Genomic DNA, 14,904 nt, shown 5'->3' with positions numbered 1-14,904 from the left:
AAGACAAATCTTTGGATGATTTAACTAATTGAAAGTAAAACGAGAATTTAAGCTACCAGTGTAAATCAACGCTAGAAGGAAGACTTGAACCTACGACCTTATTGTTAACAACCAAACGCTCTATTCAGCTGGGATGCTCCAGCTATTTAACTCTTTTTATACACAACTACAATCTTTTTACATTTTTTAATTTTATATATATATATATATATATATTGAAGGGAGGAGGATTATTTGGATCATGTGACTCTATTATGGTTATTAAGAATAATACATAATTAAATTTCTGTAAAAATAATTCAATTTTAAAATAATGACAATTCAATAACATGTGCTTTAGAATAATCACATGTTCTCTCTGCTAAACATCATAATCCTATATTTTGATGAAATACATCAAATAAAGTAATGTTATATTCTTTGTAATATGAATAGATTACATAATCATATGCATATAGTTAATCTTATATCGATAAACCAAACACTCTCGATAGATCTGCCTCCGTATATTTAAAAATTAGTACATAGCACTCTTGATAAGAGAACTCATTCTCTAACCTCGAAACGAGATTATTGAGAAAAATTACCACTAACATTCTTAATGAAAGATTTGATGGTGCAATCTAGATTAGATATCGAAGAATGAGAAACAGTAAAAAAATCGCTTGTAAAAACAATTAATTACATAATAACATATATCATCAATGATTCATTGTGTCATTTTAGAGTTATTATTTATTTTCTTAAGCTCTATCTCTTTTAGAATAGGAGAAAGAATAACATATGTAAGACAATTGACCCATGCAGGTCTCTAATCTGCGACCTTCGCGTTATAAGCACAATGTTCTAACTATCCGAGCTAAAAAGCCATTTCATGTCTTTTTTACGTATTGCTTCATACAAATCTTTGGATGTTTTAACTAATTGAAAGTGAAACGAGAATTTAAGTTACCAGTATGAATCAACGCTAGAAGAAAGACTTGAACCTACGACCTTATTGTTAACAACCAAACTATCTATCCAGCTGAGATACTCCAGCTATTTAACTCCTTTTCTATACAACTACAATCTTATCACATCTTATTTTTTATTTTTTATATATATTGAGGGGAGGAGGATTATTTGGATCACGTGACTCTATTATGGTTATTAAGAATAATACATAATTAAATTTCTCTAAAAACAATTAAATTTTAAAATAATGATAATTCAATAACGTGTGCTTCTAAATAATCATATGTTATCTTTACTAAACATCATAATCTTACATTCAAAATAAATGCATCAAACAAAGTAATTTTATACATTCTTAGTAATTTGAATACATTGCATAATCCTATGCAAAAACTTAATATGATATCCATAAACCAAATGCATCAGAGAGATGTGTCATGCACGTATCTAAAAATAAGTATATTACACTCTTGGTAAGAGAACCCATGTTGAAACATTGAAACAATATTATTGAGAGGAAGAACCACAATTCTCATAGGTGTGGGTGATTTTGATGATTCTACAATGTTTCTATTGTCTGAGTATTTGTAGTGTTAGTTCGAGTTTCTAGGAGATTTATATCGACTAGTGAATTGTTAATATTTGTTTTGAATCATACGATTTCATTTTTTTTCTGAATAGGTGTGACTTAGATGTATCATATGTCCTTTTTTCAAGTACCTACTTTTGAGGTTTATTATTAATAAAGTAATTTTTTGTTGTGCTAAAAAAAGATTGAATATGGAAGAATTAGAAACAATAACATAATCGCTTGTAAAAGAAATTACATATTTAAATCATGTAGTATATATTTTTTATTAGCTATAATAAAAATGTTGGCATTTAATTGAGTCAATTTAAGTATTATTATTCAATTTTATAATAGGAGAAACAATAACATATACAAGGCAATTGACCCATGCAGGTCTCGAACCTGCGACCTTCGCGTTATTAGCACGATGCTCTAACCAGCTGAGCTAATAAGCCATTGCATATATATTGATGTATTTCATCATATAACTCTTTGGATGATTTTGCAGATGAAATTTAAATTGGAAATTTAAAGTACCAAAGTAAATTTAAGGTAGAAGGAGGGTTTGAACCTCCGACCTTGTGGTTAACAGCCACATGCTCTAACCAACTGAGCTACTCCTGCTATTTATCTTCTCTTCCACATAACTACAATGTTGTCATCTGTTGGAATTATGCATACATATGTGGAAGGGATGAGGATTCTTTGGATCAAGTGACCCTGTTATAGTAATTAAAACTAATAAACAATGAAATTTTAAAATAATGATAATTGAATAACACATAATTTTAAATAATCACATGTTCTCTCTACTAAACATTATAATCCTATATTTCGATTTAAATGCATCAAATAAAATAATGTTATATTCTTTGTAATATGAATAGATTACATAATCATATGCACATAGTAAATCTCATATCGATGAACCAACACTCTCGAGAGATGTGCTCCCTACGTATCTAAAAATTAATACATAACACTCTTGATAAGAGAACTCATTCTCAAACCTCAAAATAAGATTATTGAGCAAAATTGCCACTAACACTCTGAATGAAAGGTTTGATGGTGCAATCTAGATTATATATTGAAGAATGAGAAACACTAAAAAATCGCTTGTAAAAACAATTAATTACATAATAACATATATCATCACTGATTCATTTTGTCGTTTTAGACTTATTATTTATTTTCTTAAGCTCTATCTCTCTTAGAATAGGAGAATCAATAATATATGTAAGATAATTGACCCATGCATGTCTCTAACCTACGACCTTCGCGTTATAAGCATAATGCTCTAACCAACCGAGCTAAAAAGCCATTTCATGTTTTTTGATGTATTGCTTTATAAAAATCTTTGAATGGTTTAACACTAATTGAAAGTAAAACAAGAATTTAGGTTACACTCTTGGTAAGAGAAGCCGTGTTGAAACATTGAAACAAGATTATTGAGTGGAATTACCATAATTCTCATAGGTGTGGGTGATTTTGATGATTCTACAATGTTTCTATTGTCTAAGAGTATTTGCGGTGTTAGTTCGAGTTTCTAGGAGATTTATTTCGACTTGTAAATTTTTAATTTTTTGTTTTGAAGCATACGATTTCATTTTTTTCTGAATAGGAGTGACTTAGATGTATCATATGTCCTTTTGTCAAGTACCTCCTTTTGAGGTTTATTATTAATAAAGTAATTTTTTGTTGTGCTAAAAAAAGATTAAATATGGAAGAATTAGAAACAAAAACATAATCGCTTGTAAAAGAAATTACATATTTAATCTAAATATCATGTAGTATATATTTTATTAGCTATAATAAAAATGTTGTTCTTCAATTTTTATAATAGGAGAAATAATAACATATACAAGGCAATTGACCCATGCAGGTCTCGAACCTGCAACCTTCGCGTTATTAGCACGATGCTCTAACCAGCTGAGCTAATAAGCCATTGCATATATTGATGTATTTCATCATATAACTCTTTGGATGATTTTACAGATGAAATTTAAATAGGAAATTTAAAGTACCAAAGTAAATTTAAGCTAGAAGGAGGGTTTGAACCTCCGACCTTGTGGTTAACAGCAATATGCTCTAACCAACTAAGCTACTCCAGTTACTTAGCTTTTCTTCCACATAACTACAATCTTGTCATCTATTGGAATTATGCATACATATGTGGAAGGGGTGAGGATTCTTTGGATCAAGTGACTCTGTTATGGTAATTAAGACTAATAAATAATGAAATTTTAAAATAATAACAACACGTTTTTTAAATAATCACATGTTCTCTCTTCTAAACATCATAGTCCTATATTTCGATTAAATGCATCAAATAAAGTATTGTTATATTCTTTGTAATATGAACCAAACACTTTCAAGAGATCTGCCCCCACGTATCTAAAAATTAGTACATAACACTCTTGATTGGAGAACTCATTCTCTAACCTCGAAACGAGATTATTGAGAAAAATTGCCACTAATAATCTTAATGAAAGGTTTGATAGTGCAATCTAGATTAGATATCAAAGAATGAGAAACAGTAAAAAAATCGCTTGAAAAATAATTAATTACATAATAACATATATCATCACTGATTCATTGTGTCATTTTAGACTTATTATTTATTTTCTTAAGCTCTCTCTCTTTTATAATAGGAGAAACAATAACATATGTAAGACAATTGACCCATGCAGATCTCTAACATGTGACCTTCACGTTGTAAGCACAATGCTCTAACCAACCGAGCTAAAAAGCCATTTCATGTCTTTTTGACGTATTGCTTCATACAAATCTTTGGATGGTTTAACTAATTGAAAGTAAACCGGTAATTTAAGTTACCAGTGTAAATCAATGCTAGAAGGAAGACTTGAACCTACGACCTTATTATTAACAACCAAACTCTCTATCCAGCTGAGATACTACAGAAATTTAACTCTTTTTCTACACAACTACAATCTTATCACATTTTTTTAATTATATATATATATATTGAAGGGAGGAGGATTATGTGGATCATGTGACTCTATTATGGTTAGTAAGAATAATAAATAATTAATTTTTTGTAAAAATAATTAAATTTTAAAATAATGATAATTAAATAACATGTGCTTCTAAATAAGCATATGTTATATTTACTAAACATCATAATCTTACATTCAAAATAAGTGCATCAAACAAAGTAATGTTATACATTCTTAGGAATTTGAATACATTGCATTATCCTATGCAGAAACTTAGTCTTATATCCGTAAAGCAAACGTATCTGATGGATGTGTGCCTATCTCAAAATAAGTACATTACACTCTTGGTAAGAGAACCGATGTTGAAACATTGAAACAATATTATTGAGGGGAATAACCACAATTCTCATAGGTGTGGGTGATTTTGATGATTCTAAAATGTTTCTATTGTCTATGAGTATTTGCGGAGTTAGTTGGAGTTTCTAGGAGTTTTATTTCGACTTGTAAACTGTCATTTTTTTTTGTTTTGAAGCATGTGATTTCGTTTTTTTCCTAAACATGCGTGATTTAGATGAATCATATGTCCTTTTTTCAGGTACCACCTTTTGAGGTTTATTATTAATAAAATAATTTTTTGTTGTGCTAAAAAAGATTAAATATGGAAGAATGAGAAAATAATAACATAATCGATTGTAAAATAAATTACATATTTAATCTAAATACCATGCAATATATATATTTTTATTAGCTAGAATAAACGTGTTGGCATTTGATTGAGTCAATTTAAGTGTTATTCTTTAACTTCTTAAGCTTTATTTTTTTATAATAGAAGAAACAATAACATATACAAGGCAATTGGCCCATGCAGGTCTCGAACCTGCGACCTTCGCGTTATTAGCACGATGCTCTAACCAACTGAGCTAATAGGCCATTGCATATATTAATGTATTTCATTATATAACTCTTTGGATGATTTGACAGATGAAATTTAAATTGGAAATTTAAAGTACCAAAGTAAATTCACGCTAGAAGGAGGGCTTGAACCTCCGACCTTGTGGTTAACAGCCACATGCTCTAACCAACTGAGCTACTCCAGCAATTTAGCATCTCTTCCACATAACTACAATGTTGTCATCTGTTGGAATTATGCATAGATATGTGGAAGAGATGAGGATTCTTTGGATCTAGTGACACTATTATGGTAATTAAGACTAAATGCATCAAATGATATGCATATTCTTATACCAATGAACCAAATACTTTCGAGAGATCTGCCCCCATTTATCCAAAAATTAGTACATAACACTCTTGATAAGAGAACTCATTCTCTAACCTCGAAACAAGATTATTGAGCAAAATTTCCACTAACATTTTGAATGAAAGGTTTGATGGTGCAATCTAGATTAGATTCGAAGAATGAGAATTAATAAAAAATCGTTTGTAAAAATAATTAATTACATAATAACATATATCATCACTGTTTCAATGTGTCATTTTAGACTTATTATTTATTTTCTTAAGCTCTCTCTCTTTTAGAATAGGAGAAAATATAACATATGTAAGACAGTTGAGCAATGCATGTCTCTAACCTGTGACCTTCGCGTTATAAGCACAATGCTCTAACCAACCGAGCTAAAAAGCCATTTAATGTCTTTTTGACGTATTGCTTTACACAAATCTTTGGATGGTTTAACTAATAGAAAGTAAAACGAAAATTTAAGTTATCAGTGTAAATCAACGCTAGAAAGAAGACTTGAACATACGACCTTATTGTTAACAACCAAACTCTCTATCCAGTTGAGATGCTCCGCTATTTAACTCTTTTTCTACACAACTACAATCTTATCACATTTTTTAATTTTATATATATATATATATAAGGGAGGAGGATTATTTGGATCATGTGACTCTATTATGGTTGTTAAGAATAATATATAATTAAATTTCAATAAAAATAATTAAATTTTAAAATAATGATAATTCAATAACATGTGCTTCTAGAAATAATATGTTTTCTTTACTAAACATTATAATCTTATATTGAAAATAAATGCATCAAACAAAGTAATTTTATACATTGTTAGTAATTTGAATACATTGCATAATCCTATGCATAAACTTAATCTTATATCCATAAACCAAACGTATCCGAGAGATGTGTCATGCACGTATCTAAAAATAAGTACATTACACTTTTACTAAGAGAACCCATGTTGAAACATTGAAACAAGATTATTGAGAGGAATAACCACAATTCTCATAGGAGTGGGTGATTTTGATGACTCTGCAATGTTTGTATTGTCTATGAGTATTTACGGAGTTAGTTCGAGTTTCTAGGAGATTTATTTCAACTTGTAAATTGTCAATATTTTATGTTTTGAAGCATACGATCTCATTTTTTTCCTGAATAGGCTTGATTTAGATGAATCGTATGTCCTTTTGTCAGTTACCTCCTTTTGAGGTTTATTATTAATAAAGAGATTTTTTGTTGGGCTAAAAAAGATTAAATATGGAAGAATAAGAAAAATAACATAATCGCTTGTAAGAGAAATTACATATTTAATATAAAAATCATGCAGTATATATTTTTTTAATAGATAGAATAAAAATGTTGGCATTTGATTGAGTCAATTTAAGTGATATTCTTAATTTCTTAAGCTTTAATTTTTTTATAATAGGAGAAACAATAACATATACAAGGTGATTGGCCCATGCAGGTCTCGAACCTGCGACCTTTGCGTTATTAGCACGATGCTCTAACCAACTAAGCTAATAAGCCATTGCATATATATTTATTTATTTCATCATATAACTCTTTGGATGATTGACAGATGAAATTTAAATAGGAAATTTAAAGTACCAAAGAAAATTCACGCTAGAAGGAGGGCTTGAACCTCCAACCTCGGGGTTAACAACCACATGCTCTAACCAATTGAGCTACTCCTGCTATTTATCTTCTCTTCCACATAACTACAATGTTGTCATCTGTTGGAATAATGCATACATATGTGGATGGGATGAGGATTATTTGGATCAAGTGACCCTGTTATGGTAATTAAGACTAATAAATAATGAAATTTTAAAATAATGATAATTGAATAACACATAATTTTAAATAATCACATGTTCTCTCTACTAAACATTATAATCCTATATTTCGATTTAAATGCATCAAATAAAATAATAATATATTCTTTGTAATATGAATAGATTACATAATCATATGCACATAGTAAATCTTATATCGATGAACCAACACTCTCGAGAGATGTGCTCCCTACGTATATAAAAATTAATACATAACACTCTTGATAAGATAACTCATTCTTAAACCTCGAAACAATATTATTGAGCAAAATTGCCACTAACACTCTGAATGAAAGGTTTGATGGTGCAATCTAGATTATATATTGAAGAATGAGAAACACTAAAAAATCACTTGTAAAAACAATTAATTACATAATAACATATATCATCACTGATTCATTGTATCGTTTTAGACTTATTATTTATTTTCTTAAGCTCTATCTCTTTTAGAATAGGAGAAAGAATAACATATGTAAGACAATTGACCCATGTAGGTCTCTAACCTACGACCTTCGCGTTATAAGCATAATGCTCTAACCAACCGAGCTAAAAAGCCATTTCATGTTTTTTGATGTATTGCTTTATGAAAATCTTTGAATGGTTTAACACTAATTGATAGTAAAACCAGAATTTAGGTTACACTCTTGGTAAGAGAAGCCATGTTGAAACATTGAAACAAGATTATTGAGTGGAATAACCACAATTCTCATAGACGTGGGTGATTTTTATGATTCTACAATGTTTCTATTGTCTATGAGTATTTGCAGAGTTAGTTCGAGTTTCTTGGAGATTTATTTCGACTTGTAAACTGTCAATTTTTTTTGTTTTGAAGCATACGATTTCGTTTTTTTCCTGAACAGGCTTGATTTAGATGAATCATATGTCCTTTTATCAGGTACCACCTTTTGAGGTTTATTATTAATAAAGTAATTTTTAGATGTGCTAAAAAAGATTAAATATGGAAGAATGAGAAACAATAACATAATCACTTGTAAAAGAAATTGCATATTTAATCTAAATATCATGCAGTATATATATATATATATATTTTACTAGCTAAAATAAAAATGTTGGCATTTGATTGAGTCAATTTAAGTTTTATTCTTATTTTCTTATGCTTTAATTATTTATAATAGGAGAAACAATAACATATACAAGACAATTGGCCCATGCAGGTCTCGAACCTACGACCTTCGCGATATTAGCACGATGCTCTAACCAACTGAGCTAATAGGCCATTGCAAATATATTGATGTATTTCATCATATAACTCTTTGGATGATTTGACAGATGAAATTTAAATTGGAAATTTAAAGTACCAAAGTAAATTCACGCTAGAAGGAGGGCTTGAACCTCAGACCTTGTGGTTAACAAACACATGCTCTAACCAACTGAGCTACTCCAACAATTTAGATTCTCTTCCACATAACTACAATGTTGTCATCTGTTGGAATTATACATACATATGTGGAAGGGATGAGGATTCTTTGGATCTAGTGACACTATTATGGTAATTAAGACTAATAAATAATGAAATTTTAAAATAATTATAATTGAATAACACGTTATTTTAAATAATCACATGTTCTCTCTGCTAAACATTATAATCCTATATTTTGATTAAATGCATAAAATAAAATATTGTTATATTATTTGTAATATGAATAGATTACATAATCATATGCACATAGTAAATCTTATATCGATGAACGAAACACTTTCAAGAGATGTGCCCCCTACGTATCTAAAAATTAATACATAACACTCTTGATAAGATAACTCATTCTCAAACCTCGAAACGAGATTATTGAGCAAAATTGACACTAACATTCTGAATGAAAGGTTTGATGGTGTAATCTAGATTATATATCGAAGAATTAGAAATACTAAAATATCGCTTCTAAAAAAAATTAATTACATAATAACATATATCATCACTGATACATTGTGCCATTTTAGACTTATTATTTATTTTCTTAAGCTCTATCTCTTTTAGACTAGGAGAAACAATAACATATGTAAGACAATTGACCCATGCAGGTCTCTAACCTGCGACCTTCGCGTTATAAGCACATTGCTCTAACCAACCGAGCTAAAAAGCCATTTCATGTCTTTTTGACGTTTGCTTTATACAAATATTTGGATGGTTTAACTAATTGAAAGTAAAACGGGATTTTAAGCTACCAGTGTAAATCAACGCTAGAAGGAAGACTTGAACCTACGACCTTATTGTCAACAACCAAACTGTCCATCCAGGTGAGATGCTCTAGCTATTTAACTCTTTTTCTACACAACTACAATCATTTCACATTTTTTAATTATATATATATATATATATATATATATATATTAAAGGGAGGAGGATTATTTGGATCATGTGACTCTATTATGGTTATTAAGAATAATACATAATTAAATTTCTGTAAAAATAATTAAATTTTAAAATAATGATAATTCAATAACATGTGTTTTTAAAAAATAATAAGTTACCTTTACCAAACATTATAATCTTACATTCAAAATAAATGCATCAAAGAAAATAATTTTATACATTCTTAGTAATTTGAATACGTTGCATAATACTATGCATAAACTTAATCTTATATTCATAAACCAAAGGTATCCGAGAGATATGTCATGCTCGTATCTAAAACTAAGTACATTACACTCTTGGAAAGAGAACCCATGTTGAAACATTGAAACAAGATTATTGAGAGGAATAACCACAATTCTCATAGGTGTGGGTGATTTTGATGATTCTACAATGTTTCTATTGTCTAGGAGTATTTGCGGAGTTTGCTCGAGTTTCTAGGAGTTTTATTTCGACTTGTAAACTATCAATTTTTTTTAAGCATGCGATTTCATTTTTTTTCTGAATAGGCGTGATTTAGATGAATCATATATCCTTTTTTCAGGTACCTCCTTAGGTTTATTATTAATAAAATAATTTTTTGTTGTGCTAAAAAAGATTAAATATGGAAGAATGAGAAAATAATAACATAATCGCTTGTAAAATAAATTACATATTTAATCTAAATACCATACAATATATATATTTTTATTAGCTAGAATAAAAGTGTTGGCATTTGATTGAGTCAATTTAAGTGTTATTCTTTAATTTCTTAAGCTTTAATTTTTTATAATAGAAGAAACAATAACATATACAAGGCAATTGGCCCATGCAGGTCTCTAATTTGCGACCTTCGTGTTATTAGCACGATGCTCTAACCATCTGAGCTAATAGGCCATTGCATATATTAATGCATTTCGTCATATAACTCTTTGTATGATTTGACAAGTGAAATTTAAATTGGAAATTTAAAGTACCAAAGTAAAGTCACGCTAGAATGAGGGCTTGCACCTCCGACCTTGTGGTTAACAGCCACATGCTCTAACCAACTCAGCTACTCAAGCAATTTAGCTTCTCTTCCACATAACTACAATGTTGTCATCTGTTGGAATTATACATACATATGTGGAAGGGATGAGGATTCTTTGGATCTAGTGACACTATTATGGTAATTAAGACTAATAAATAATGAAATTTTAGAATAATGATAATTGAATAACACGTAATTTTAAATAATCACATGTTCTCTCTGCTAAACATCATAATCCTATATTTTGATTAAATGCATCAAATAAAATAATGTTATATTTGTTGTAATATGAATAGATTACATAATCATATGCACATAGTAAATCTTATATCAATGAACGAAACACTTTCAAGAGATGTGCCCCCTACGTATCTAAAAATTAATACATAACACTCTTGATAAGATAACTCATTCTCAAACCTCGAAATAAGATTATTGAGCAAAATTGACACTAACATTCTGAATGAAAGGTTTGACGGTGCAATCTAGATTATATATCGAAGAATTAGAAGTACTAAAAAAATCGCTTATAAAAACAATTAATTACATAATAACATATATCATCACTGATTCATTGTGTCATTTTAGACTTATTATTTATTTTCTTAAGCTCTATCTCTTTTTGAATAGGAGAAACAATAACATATGTAAGACAATTGACCCATGCAGGTCTCTAACCTACGACCTTCGCGTTATAACCACATTGCTCTAACCAACCGAGCTAAAAAGCCATTTCATGTCTTTTTGACGTTTGCTTTATACAAATATTTGGGTGGTTTAACTAATTGAAAGTAAAACGAGAATTTAAGCTACCAGTGTAAATCAACGCTTGAAGGAAGACTTGAACCAACGACCTTATTGTTAACAACCAAACTGTCCATCCAGCTGAGATGCTCCAACTATTTAACTCTTTTTCTACACAACTACAATCTTTTCACATTTTTTAATTATATATATATATATATATTGAAGAGAGGACGATTATTTGGATCATGTGACACTATTATGGTTATCAAGAATAATACATAATTAAATTTCTGTAAAAATAATTAAATTTTAAAATAATGATAATTCAATAACATGTGTTTTTAAAATAATATGTTATCTTTACCAAACATCATAATCTTACATTCAAAATAAATGCATCAAACAAAATAATTTTATACATTCTTAGTAATTTGAATACATTGCATAATCATATGCATAAACTTAATCTTATAACCATAAACCAAAGGTATCCGAGAGATGTGTCATGAACGTATGTAAAAATAAGTACATTACACTCTCGGAATGAGAACCCATGTTGAAACATTGAAACAAGATTATTGAGAGGAATAACCACAATTCTCATAGGTGTGGGTGATTTTGATGAGTCTATGATGTTTCTATTGTCTATGAGTATTTGAGGAGTTAGTTCGAGTTTCTAGGAGTTTTATTTCGACTTGTAAACTGTCAATTTTTTTTTTTGAAACATGCAATTTCGTTTTTTTCCTGAATAGGCGTGATTTAGATGAATCATATCTCCTTTTTTTTCAGGTACCTCCTTTCGAGTTTTATTATTCATAAAATAATTTTTTGTTGTGCTAAAAAAGATTAAATATGGAAGAATGAGAAAATAATAACATAATCGCTTGTAAAATAAATTACATATTTAATCTAAATAACATGCACTATATGTATTTTTATTAGCTAGAATAAAATTGTTGACATTTGATTGAGTCAATTTAAGTCTTATTCTTTAATTTCTTAAGCTTTATTTTTTTTTATAATAGAAGAAACAATAACATATACAAGGCAATTGGCCCATGCAAGTCTCGAACCTGTGACCTTCGCGTTATTAGCACGATGCTCTAACCAACTGAGCTAATAGGACATTACATATATTAATGTATTTTATCATATAACTCTTTGGATGATTTGACAGATGAAATTTAAAATGGAAATTTAAAGTACCAAAGTAAATTCACGCTAGAAGGAGGGCATGAACGTCCAACCTTGTGGTTAACAGCCACATGCTCTAACCAACTGAGCTATTCCAGCAATTTAGCTTTTCTTCCACATAACTACAATGTTGTCATCTGTTGGAATTATGCATACATATATGGAAGGGATGAGTATTCTTTGGATCTAGGGACACTATTATCGTAATTAAGACTAATAAATAATGAAATTTTAAAATAATGATAATTGAATAACAGGTGATTTTAAATAATCACATGTTCTCTCTCCTAAACACCATAATCCTATATTTGCTTAAATGCGTCAAATAAAATAATGTTATATTATTTGTAATATGAATAGATTACATAATTATATGCACATAGTAAATCTTATATTGATGAACGAAACACTTTCAAGAGATGTGCCCCCTACGTATCTAAAAATTAATACATAACACTCTTGATAAGATAACTCATTCTCAAACCTCGAAACGAGATTATTGAGAAAAATTGGCACTAACATTTTGAATGAAAGGTTGATGGTGCAATCTAGATATATCGAAGAATTAGAAATACTAAAATATCGCTTCTAAAAATAATTAATTACATAATAACATATCATCACTGATTCATTGTGTCATTCTAGACTTATTATTTATTTTCTTAAGATCTATCTCTTTTAGAATAGGATAAACAATAACATATGTAAGACAAATCTTGGATGATTTAACTAATTGAAAGTAAAACGAGAATTTAAGCTACCAGTGTAAATCAACGCTAGAAGGAAGACTTGAACCTACGACCTTATTGTTAACAACCAAACGCTCTATTCAGCTGGGATGCTCCAGCTATTTAACTCTTTTTATACACAACTACAATCTTTTTACATTTTTTAATTTTATATATATATATATATATATATATTGAAGGGAGGAGGATTATTTGGATCATGTGACTCTATTATGGTTATTAAGAATAATACATAATTAAATTTCTGTAAAAATAATTCAATTTTAAAATAATGACAATTCAATAACATGTGCTTTAGAATAATCACATGTTCTCTCTGCTAAACATCATAATCCTATATTTTGATGAAATACATCAAATAAAGTAATGTTATATTCTTTGTAATATGAATAGATTACATAATCATATGCATATAGTTAATCTTATATCGATAAACCAAACACTCTCGATAGATCTGCCTCCGTATATTTAAAAATTAGTACATAGCACTCTTGATAAGAGAACTCATTCTCTAACCTCGAAACGAGATTATTGAGAAAAATTACCACTAACATTCTTAATGAAAGATTTGATGGTGCAATCTAGATTAGATATCGAAGAATGAGAAACAGTAAAAAAATCGCTTGTAAAAACAATTAATTACATAATAACATATATCATCAATGATTCATTGTGTCATTTTAGAGTTATTTTTATTTTCTTAAGCTCTATCTCTTTTAGAATAGGAGAAAGAATAACATATGTAAGACAATTGACCCATGCAGGTCTCTAATCTGCGACCTTCGCGTTATAAGCACAATGTTCTAACTATCCGAGCTAAAAAGCCATTTCATGTCTTTTTTACGTATTGCTTCATACAAATCTTTGGATGTTTTAACTAATTGAAAGTGAAACGAGAATTTAAGTTACCAGTATGAATCAACGCTAGAAGAAAGACTTGAACCTACGACCTTATTGTTAACAACCAAACTATCTATCCAGCTGAGATACTCCAGCTATTTAACTCCTTTTCTATACAACTACAATCTTATCACATCTTATTTTTTATTTTTTATATATATTGAGGGGAGGAGGATTATTTGGATCACGTGACTCTATTATGGTTATTAAGAATAATACATAATTAAATTTCTCTAAAAACAATTAAATTTTAAAATAATGATAATTCAATAACGTGTGCTTCTAAATAATCATATGTTATCTTTACTAAACATCATAATCTTACATTCAAAATAAATGCATCAAACAAAGTAATTTTATACATT

At 28.9% G+C, this 14,904-nt stretch overlaps 7 non-coding genes across 7 annotated transcripts; all 7 read right to left on the bottom strand.

Annotated features, from left to right (window-relative positions):
- Positions 1–1,906: 1,906 nt before the first annotated feature.
- TRNAI-AAU lies at positions 1,907–1,980 on the bottom strand. Its single transcript has one exon. It is a non-coding gene; the product is annotated as a tRNA-Ile (tRNA).
- Positions 1,981–3,395: 1,415 nt separating this feature from the next.
- TRNAI-AAU lies at positions 3,396–3,469 on the bottom strand. The gene has a single exon. It is a non-coding gene; the product is annotated as a tRNA-Ile (tRNA).
- A 1,869-nt stretch (positions 3,470–5,338) lies between these two features.
- Positions 5,339–5,412, bottom strand: TRNAI-AAU. Its single transcript has one exon. It is a non-coding gene; the product is annotated as a tRNA-Ile (tRNA).
- Positions 5,413–5,505: 93 nt separating this feature from the next.
- Positions 5,506–5,579, bottom strand: TRNAN-GUU. The gene has a single exon. It is a non-coding gene; the product is annotated as a tRNA-Asn (tRNA).
- Positions 5,580–7,187: 1,608 nt separating this feature from the next.
- TRNAI-AAU lies at positions 7,188–7,261 on the bottom strand. The gene has a single exon. It is a non-coding gene; the product is annotated as a tRNA-Ile (tRNA).
- A 1,471-nt stretch (positions 7,262–8,732) lies between these two features.
- On the bottom strand, positions 8,733–8,806 carry TRNAI-AAU. The gene has a single exon. It is a non-coding gene; the product is annotated as a tRNA-Ile (tRNA).
- Positions 8,807–12,748: 3,942 nt separating this feature from the next.
- TRNAI-AAU lies at positions 12,749–12,822 on the bottom strand. Its single transcript has one exon. It is a non-coding gene; the product is annotated as a tRNA-Ile (tRNA).
- Between the last annotated feature and the right edge of the window lie 2,082 nt (positions 12,823–14,904).

The sequence above is a fragment of the Hibiscus syriacus genome, unplaced genomic scaffold, assembly GCF_006381635.1.
Source record: "Hibiscus syriacus cultivar Baekdansim isolate YM2019G1 unplaced genomic scaffold, ASM638163v2 tig00111213_pilon, whole genome shotgun sequence".
Taxonomy (NCBI): domain Eukaryota; kingdom Viridiplantae; phylum Streptophyta; class Magnoliopsida; order Malvales; family Malvaceae; genus Hibiscus; species Hibiscus syriacus.
Note: the sequence above shows the minus strand (reverse complement) of the source record. Positions and strands in the feature narration are given on the sequence as shown.